Raw genomic sequence first — 9,408 nt, forward strand, 5'->3', positions numbered from 1 at the left:
TGTTATTATCCAAGCCCCTGGCTATTCAAAGTCTCCCACAAATCCCATTATGATGTCTCATGTTTCAAAGCTTTCCTATTCTTTCCCCTAGGACCTCCCTCACCGAAAAAAGTTACCCATCCTTTGACCTATTCCCTCAAGATTCTATTTGCTTCTCATGAATAACTAATCTAATCTAATCGAAACTGATTCAGTCCAATTAGATAGGTATCTAACTGAGCATCTAGTTACAGAAGCTCTTAAATGTCATATACCCTTTTGGTTATGTTATATACCCTTTGGATGAAGCCTATGGATCTTTCTCATACTACTTTTAAATGAATAAAATAAAATATAAAAGATGACACAGGAAACCAATTATACTGAAATATAGCTATTATCATTATCTTTTTAAAGTTCAGCAAACTTTTGACCTAGCAGGACTATAAAAGAAGTATTTCACACAATCCTTACCCTCAAGGAACTTCCTGTATCTCTGTCTTAACCTATTACCATGCATAATATAATATATTTGAAGAGCAGCTAGGTGGTACAGTGGAGAGTGAAGAAGACCTGAGTTCAAATCTGGCCTCAGATACTTACTAGCTGTGTGACCCTGGGCAAGTCACTTAATCCTGCTGCCTTCAGTTTTTCATCTGCAAAATGAGCTGAAGACGGAAATGGCAAACCACCTCAGTATCTTTGCCAAGAAAGCACCACAATAGGGTCCACTAAACAACAACAAAAACAATAAGATTCTTTGTCAGACTGTATCTTATCCCAGGAGACTGACTCATGAACAATTAAAGTTGAAGGCATCTTCTAGCTAAAGTATCCCAATCTTATTATTTTGCATGTGAAGAAATTGAGGTTCAGGTGGGAAGACCCATTTGTCCAAGGTCATACAATATGTCAGTAGCAGAGCCAGGACTAAAACTTAGTTCACCTGCCTCCTATATAAGGGCTCTTTCTATAGAACCACATATAACAGGTCAAACCTAATTGAGAGCAACCTAATATTTTGGTTTTCATATTGTATGAAATAAACAATCTAACAATTAATAAAATACTGTTTACTCACCTATAGAAGGGGAAGGATATTTACAGTGTTGGTTCAGTTGAGAAGTGCTACCCTGCGTTCATCCTGCTGCAGATTTGATGGTCATAAACTCCAGGGATGAGCTGGAGCTCTTCATGTCCTGACTACCTTGTATTTAGGGGAACACAGAGCTTCATCAACTGCACAAGCTTTTTGCCTCCTGAGCCAACAAGTCTAAAGGATGGATTTGTTATCTTTCTTAAAGAAAAGACTAGCTTCAGTTCTGTGGGGTAGGTCCTTAGAATTTTGGTTCCAACGTATCATATATACTATTGAATGATGGCCCAGAGTATCACCCTGAGAATTGCAGATACCAGTAGCAGTCTAGTGGAGGAATGCTATGGCTACTCTGTCTAAAGCAGTGTTAGCTTTTCTTTGTGCCCATATTTATTGTGATTTATTCAAGGTGAAAGGCACCATTGGTCACTACCTGCAGTGCATTGCAGAAGATGCAACTATAATACAAACTTAGCCACACTTAACAATTTGGAAGGGTAGCACGGGTGGACTGCCACCCTTGTTAACCCAAGAAATCCTGTCATCAGGCCTTCTTCAGCTTGAAGAGAAGATAAAGGCAACAGTACGTAAATAGTTATGTCCTATTTATAGCTTAGCTAAGGAAGTACTACTTTTGGTCTTTTGGGAAAAAAAAATATATTGATCTAGAGCTGAGAAAAATCTTTCACCTGTATCCAAACCCAAGGGTGATGATTCTCATCTAATGGAACATTAATTGCTGTTAGTAAAAGAAGCTGTGCTTTATTTATTTGTTTAAACATGTTTACAGGAAAACAATAGTCCTCTGGTTTAGTAGAATAGTCTGAGAAAGATCCTGAACTAAGCAGTTTTTTTTAAAGTCTTCTTTACATAAGACACAAACCACAAAGGCTAAAACATTCAATATTTCTGATAATAACAGACATTTCAGGGACAATTTGTAATAGCAATGGACTTAATGAGAAGCTTGTTATTTGTGATTTGGCAAATCTGTATCTTGTACAAGGAGTTGTGGAGAGTATTCTAATATTCACACATTATAGCTAATTTGTGATAATTCAAGTTCTTCTTTTGACATTTTAATCCCTGTCAAAGCTATCAGAGAAACGGCTGACAAGTTTTCATTCTTCCAGGGCAAAAATGTCACCATTAGAAATATACTTCCTTTCTAAACTGGTGTCCAAGAGATAAGTTGTAATTCATAACCTTTTAAGTACAAATTAACTCCCAGCATTTATTTGGATTGAGAAGTAATTTGTGCTTTGTGAAATTGCAAGGTATTTGATTAAGAAAAACATTTATAATATTGCTGTAATAAATGCAATCAGCTATAGCTCATTTTCATGTCAAGGGATTAACTCAGCCAGAGTAGTATTCTTCGATAGGTATGACCCAATAAACTCCCTCATGAGTATGCTGAGAGAGGTTTACAAGTTCGTGGTAGTGGGTGAAATGGCAAAGGCCTATGGCAATGGCTTTGGTAATGGGGACCCTCACAAGACAATGTGGTTTAGTGAGAGGAATTCTGAATTTGGTGCCAGAACACATGAATTCAAGGCCTGGTTCTGACACTGTAGCTGGATGACCTTGGGCATTTCTCTTAAACTTTGTGTCCTAGTTTTTTCATCTGTAAAAGGAACAAGTTGTTCTAAATGATCTCTAAGCTCTGGAGCAAGATCTGTTCTAAGCAGTGTGTCATTGTGCAACAAAATTGACTCTTTTATCCCTCTTCCTACTACTACAAGAAGTTGCTCTTTTATTACTCCCTCCCAACAGGAAAAGGGGGAAGATCTAAATACTCCTAGACTTTGTCTTTCTTTTCTCCTCTTCCATTGGTTCTCCCATGGGCATAACTTTGCCTTTGGTTACGATCTCTACTGTCACCTAGGAGGCATGGGGAATAGAGTGCTGAACCTGGAGTCAGGAGTACCTGAGTTCAAATCTGGCCTCAGACACATGCTAGCTATGTGACCCTGGGCAAGTCACTTAACTTTTGCCTCAGTTCCTCATCTGTAAAATGAGCTGCAGAAGGAAATGGCAAAGCACTCCAGTATCTTTGCCAAGAAAATCCCAAATGAGGTAAAAAAGAGTTGGATACAACTGAACAATACCACCTCTACCCTACTCCTCATCAAGCAGGAGATTGGCATTTTGACTATGACAATTGCGTTCAAAGCAACTTAGCATGGATAAAATTTTGGGCTCATTCTATCCTAGAGGCAAAATGGTCCCTGGTCCATGTGGATCACTTTCTCTACTGGTTAAAGAGTTCATATATGACAACAATTTGTTATTAAAAAAAAATCAAAATTGCTCAGATCCCTCAGGGAAAATCTTAGGTGCAGACAGAAATTTAGACCTGACTTACTTAAATTCTCTGCATTATTAAGCTAGCCACCAGTTTTCACCATTTCCGCTCTCCCAGAATAGAATGAATTTATACACAGAAATGTAGTACACATTAGTCATTATTGATCATAGGTTTTTATGTAAAAGGAAAACACTTTATAAAACAGAAATAAAATCAAAAGTTAAAACAATCTGAAATAACAGAAATTTAGGAGTAATAAGGGAAGCTTCAGTCATATCAGTACCCGTTGTCACTTTCTAGTACAAACATCCTTAGTCACTGCTTCTGCCACTGATTCTCTTACTCCTTGGTTCTCTTGTGGGTTCTGTTACATACTCTGACTGTCTTTTGCTTCATTGCTCTGATGATTCTGTTCATTGGAAAGGCAATGTCAAACCTCCTACCACTCTGGGCTCAGTAATCATGGTAGTCTCATTCTGTTTCAGGCATGTAATAGCTCTCTCAGAGTTACCAGTGAGGACTCAGACCCTTACTTCACATATGGAGTAACCAGTCTGATCCCTGACTATATGATGATCCTATTAATTAGGCACCTGCAGAAAAAATGGTGTCAGCTATATGTAACTCTGGGAAAACTATTTCATCTCTTAATTCCTCTGATGGACATAGCTTAGGATCCTGATTCCAAAAGCTTTGGGAATATAAGTGTGCCATAAGTTACTAAACCTACTTCCAAGCCCAGATCCTGGAGCCATCATTAAGGGGAGAAATAATTGCAGAGAATGGGACCATCTTTCTCATTACCACAACCAACAGCTGACATCAGCAGGCAGAGAGCTAGGAGACTTGAGAGTGGCAGAATGCCCCAGACCACCAGTCCTGTTTTTAGCCCAGTCCTCACAGCCATCATCCTGGGAAGTGACTCCTATAGAAAATGGTCTAATAATCCCTACCAACTTCCAGTTAACTTCCTTTGACACACAAGGAAGGTAAGTGAGCCTAGGTGATTCAGAAAGGCACTCCAAAGGAGAGATAGGAGACAGCATGTGTCAGGCAAGACAAATCACCACCTTGACCATTATCTCTCCTTAGACCTAACCGAGACAGCCCAGGATCCTGAACTCAAGAGCCTTAGGAATGGCATGGCTTCCAGCTCAATGTCCTCAGCCATTATTTTGGGAAGCAACCTCTATGGAGATGTAACCTTGAAACTGCTTCTAAAGGTGCTACAGCCACAATTACCAAAGACCTAAAAAGAAAGTTCTTACCATCAAAGTCCTTGGCATTGTCAAATAATTCAGTATCAGAAAATAATGGTTTTATCATTGGAAATGACATTAAAGAAGTAATAATATCTGCTTTGCACTGTAAAGACCACGGGACTTTCCCAACTGACTTGTGGATGAATCTTCCCTAAGTAATATCACTTCCATTAAAATGGGAGTTCCTTGAGAGCAGGGATTCTTTTGTATTTGTATCCTCAGACTTTACTACAGCACTTTGTACATACTAAATGCTTAATAAATACTTTGCTCATTCATTCATGTGTAAGTCTAGAGAAATAATTTAACCTCTCAATGCCTCAGGCAAATTTCTAAGATTATGCATGACAGATGTATGCTGATATAGGGGATTTATTCCCTAGTAGTTCTCCAAACCAAGGAAAGCACAGATCCAGATAAAAGAAAAAGGTAAAAAAAATTGGTATAGGGTATAAGCAAAAACATATTGTATAATGGTACAAAGCTGAGAGTAACTTGGAAGGCTGCATGAGAAGGCACTGGAGATGAAACAACAGAGATGTATCTTTCTTTCCTAAAAGGTCTGAGCTCGGGGTACTATAGTTGGGAGAATGAATTTGCTAATCTGGCTCCCAGGGGACCGTGCCACTAGATGTAGGAGTGTTGTATAGAAGGCACAGGATCTGATTATGTTAAGACTCATAGGAAATAAGAGAACCACCTGGAGAAAGATTTCCCTTTTGCACAAGATTCAGGGAACAGCTACCCCCAAAGCCTGCTTTCCAGATGCTGAGAAAGATATCATCCTGCTAGGTGTCAGCCTTGACTCCTCACTCTCTCTCACCCTCCATATCCAATCTGTTACCGAGTTCTGTTGATTCTACCTTCATGATATTATATACTTCATGCATGTCTCCTTCTCTCCTCTGACACTGCCACTACCCTGGTGTAGGCCCTCATCAACTTGTGCTTAAGCTATTGTAATGGCTGTTGGGTCAGTCTCCAGACTTCAAGTCTCTCCCTACTCCAGTCTATTACCCATTCAGCTATTAAAATGTTCTTCCTAAAGCTCAATTTTGATAGCTTCTTTCCCTTCCCCCATTTAATGAACTCCAGTGGCTCCACATCACCTTTAGGGTTAAATATAAACATCTCTATCTGAAGCACAAAGTTCTTGATACCCAGCTACCTCCTACCTTTCCAAGTTTCCTATAGCTTAACCCTGTATATTCTTCAATCCATTGATACTGGCCTACTTGTTCTTGGCATAATATGTTCCAACCCCTAACTTTGAACATTTTCACTGCTTTCCCCCATAGCTGGAATTCTCACCCTCTTCATTTCTACCTCCTGGCTTCCTTCAAGTCTCAGCTAAAGTCCCACCTTTTACAAGAAAGTTTTTCTCATTTACATTACTGCTAGTGCCTTGCCTCTGTTCTTTATCTCCCTTTTATTCTGTGTATTTCTTATTTGTCCAAAATAATTTGCATATTGTTTTCCTGATTTTTGCCCTTTTTTGTATCCCCAGTGCTTAGCACATGGTAGGTGGTTAATAAATGTTTATTTACTGGATGTTTGAGAAAATATCAGGTTGCTAAGAGACAGAGATAATTTCCTGTTATTTCTTGATTGACTGATTACTTGTGGGTTGAGATGAAATATGCTACATGGATGAATCTTTCACCACCTTATCCACCAGAGTGTAAATCTTTCCAGGGATCATATTTTCAGTGACTTCTCCAGGATTCACTCAGAGAGAAGTCCCAGATCTGATGAGTATGTGAGCAAAACATTTATTCTTTTGCTCATTATTTTAATCCTGAATCAACCAATCGAAAAGAATTCATCAATATCTGTTATTTGCCAGAGGCAGCTAGGTGGCTCAGTGGATGGAGTGCTGGGCCTAGGGTCAGAAAGTTCAAATCTGGCATCAACACTAGCTGTGTGACCCTTGGCAAGTCATTTAACCCTATTTGCCATAATCCACTGGAGAAAGAAATGGCAAGCCACTCCAGTATCTTTACCTAGAAAAATCCCATGGACAGTATTGGAGTGTTATGGTCCATAAGGTCATGAAGAGTCATACATTGAATGACTGAACAACAGAAATAACAACACTGTGTGCCAGGCATTATGCTAAGACCTGGGAATGCAAAGTTAAAAAAAAAGTTAATGGTCCTTGGGCTCAAGGACCATATGTTCTATTAGGCTAGAATTCTGATGTAGAATTTTACTTTTAAATGTGTGCTACTGGTAAAGTATTAGGGAGTTCAGATGATTTTAGAAGTGCCTGCTTGACTTGGATTGGGGACTTGAACCAATGGAGATAGTCCTATTTCCCAAATACTTTTATGCTCAAACCAGAAAACTAGAGGAATTCCAGAGAAGAGTAGAAATTGGGCTACAAACCTAAATCCTCTGAAAAAAAAAAAACTGATTTTAGAAAATTGTAGATGAAAGAATGGTCATAAATCCAAGAAAAAAATTGGTGGAAAAGTATATTTCAGTTAAATTTTCCTTCCTTCCTCCCTCCCTCCCTCCCTTCCTTCTTTCCTTCCTTCCTTCCTTTCTGCCTTCCTTTTTTCTTTTCTGTCCCTCTTTGAAATACCAAGAAATATCAATACTGTTCTTTATGTTCACCTATGTGTATCTTGTCTAATATTACCTTGAACGAAGAACCCTCTGGTTTCTAGTATCACTTAAAAATTGAGGCAGTACTTTTGGAAATTTGGGACTAAAAAATATCTTGGGGAGCAATGTTCTCCAATCTTTCCCTCTCTTTAACACCATACCACCTTAGACCTCCTTTAACTTTATTTCATACCTATCTTAATGTACTTATCAGATATTATAGTTATCTGTGAACATTTCATTCCTCCAACTATACAGGACTCTATGAGGTTGGGAACTGTCTTAACTAATTTTTTTATCTTATCCACACCTAATACAATATTATATATCCAATAATCATTTAAGAAATATTTGTTGAATTTGGATTTGAATCAGTAGCTGTATAGTAAATAGGACATTCCTTTCTTTGCTTCTATAAAGTATGTCCCAAACAATATATCATTGAGAAGAAAAAAAAAAAGTCTTCCCACCAAAAAAGAGAAAAAGAAAAAGAAAGACAAAAACCTACTGAGAATTTTGGCAAGAAAGTAGATTAAAGAGGGGAATATAAATGCCCAGGTTGTAATGCTTAATGCTTTACTGTGTTATTTCAGTCAGTCAAAATTCCAAACTTCAAGGAGAACTCAGAAAGTTATAGACTCAACCTTCCTGTTGTGGTTTGCCAAGGATCATCCTCAGTATGTTTTATTTGTAGTCTGAGAACTAGAGATATGTGACTTCTTCTTATCAGTGTACAAAATGAGGATCAGCTCCATGGGAGAATTTCTAACCAGCTTGGCCTAGCCCTAAATAGGATTATAGGATCATAGATTTAGAGCTGGAAGGAACCTCAGAGGTCACCATCTAGTCAGTTTTTTCATTATAGGAAAAACTAAGGTCCAGAAAGATTAAGTGATTTGCCCAAGGTCATATCGGCAATAAGAGGCAAAGCTAAATCTTAAACCTAGGTCTTAATCTAGTACTCTTGCCACTGTGCCACAATTCATATTTTTTAAATAGAAATTCACCCAAACTTTCATGTGTGTGTGTACGTGTGTGTGTATGTCTATATGTATGTACATATATTTATATATGTATATATACATACATACATACATATAGTTTTAGTGAAGCTCTGTTTGAAATAGATATTAGATGGAGGTTTATTTTTATAATAATCCTACAGCTACAATGCTGATTTGCAGATATTAAAATTGTTGATATCACATTCAACTTTTTTTTTTGAAAAAGTTAAATATTTTCTTCAAAACATCTGTTTAAAACACCAAAATAAATTTCTTAGTAACTATTTACAACTAAATCAATTAATTTCAATGCTTGACTCAAGCATTGTGTGAGTTAAGGACAACTATAGACTTCAAAGAATTAGGAGGGAGCATCACCCCCAGGACAATAGAGAAGCACTTGGTAGAGGTGAACAAGCTGGAAGCAACTACAAACAAGGAATTACAAAGGAGAACAGTATAACATATGTCATCAAAGAAATATATGAAGAACAACAACAACAAAACATGGTTTCCTCATATAGTGAGAAGGAGGGATAACTGATGCATAGCTCTTATGCTCCACTGGCATTCTATCATTGTAAAGAGGCTCTTGTATTGAATTTATAGGATTAGGACAAGTTGGGCCAGGCAGATTATGATCTATATCACTGGAAGAAATAGCTACATCAATAATATCTCCAAACCATTTGAATATTTGTGTAATTTTGAGACTTTAAGAGATAGTGGAGGATAGAAGGCCTCAGTGATCCATGGGGTCACAAAGAGTTGGACACAACTGAATGACTGATCACCATCACTACCACCAATAACAACAACCCATAAAGTTTAATGAGAATTTTTCAGTCATTCCCTCTACTCTAAGGCCTCATCAGTAGTCTTTGTTCATTCTCATTCACTTTTCTGATGACGTTGTCATTATGTGTACTCATCCACTTGATTCTACTTTCAATATTTTGCATCAATTCCTAAAGGTTTTTAAAACATTTACTATTCCTTGTCTTTATTAATTTTAATTTTATTATGCTATTTCTATTACATTGATGCACCACAGTGAATTTAACAAAGCCCTGATTAAACATTTAGATTGTTTCCAGCTTTTCTTTCTTTCTTTCTTTCTTTCTTTCTTTCTTTCTTTCTTTCTTT

This window comes from Vombatus ursinus, unplaced genomic scaffold, assembly GCF_900497805.2.
Source record: "Vombatus ursinus unplaced genomic scaffold, bare-nosed wombat genome assembly UNPS02014807.1, whole genome shotgun sequence".
Taxonomy (NCBI): Eukaryota; Metazoa; Chordata; class Mammalia; order Diprotodontia; family Vombatidae; genus Vombatus; species Vombatus ursinus.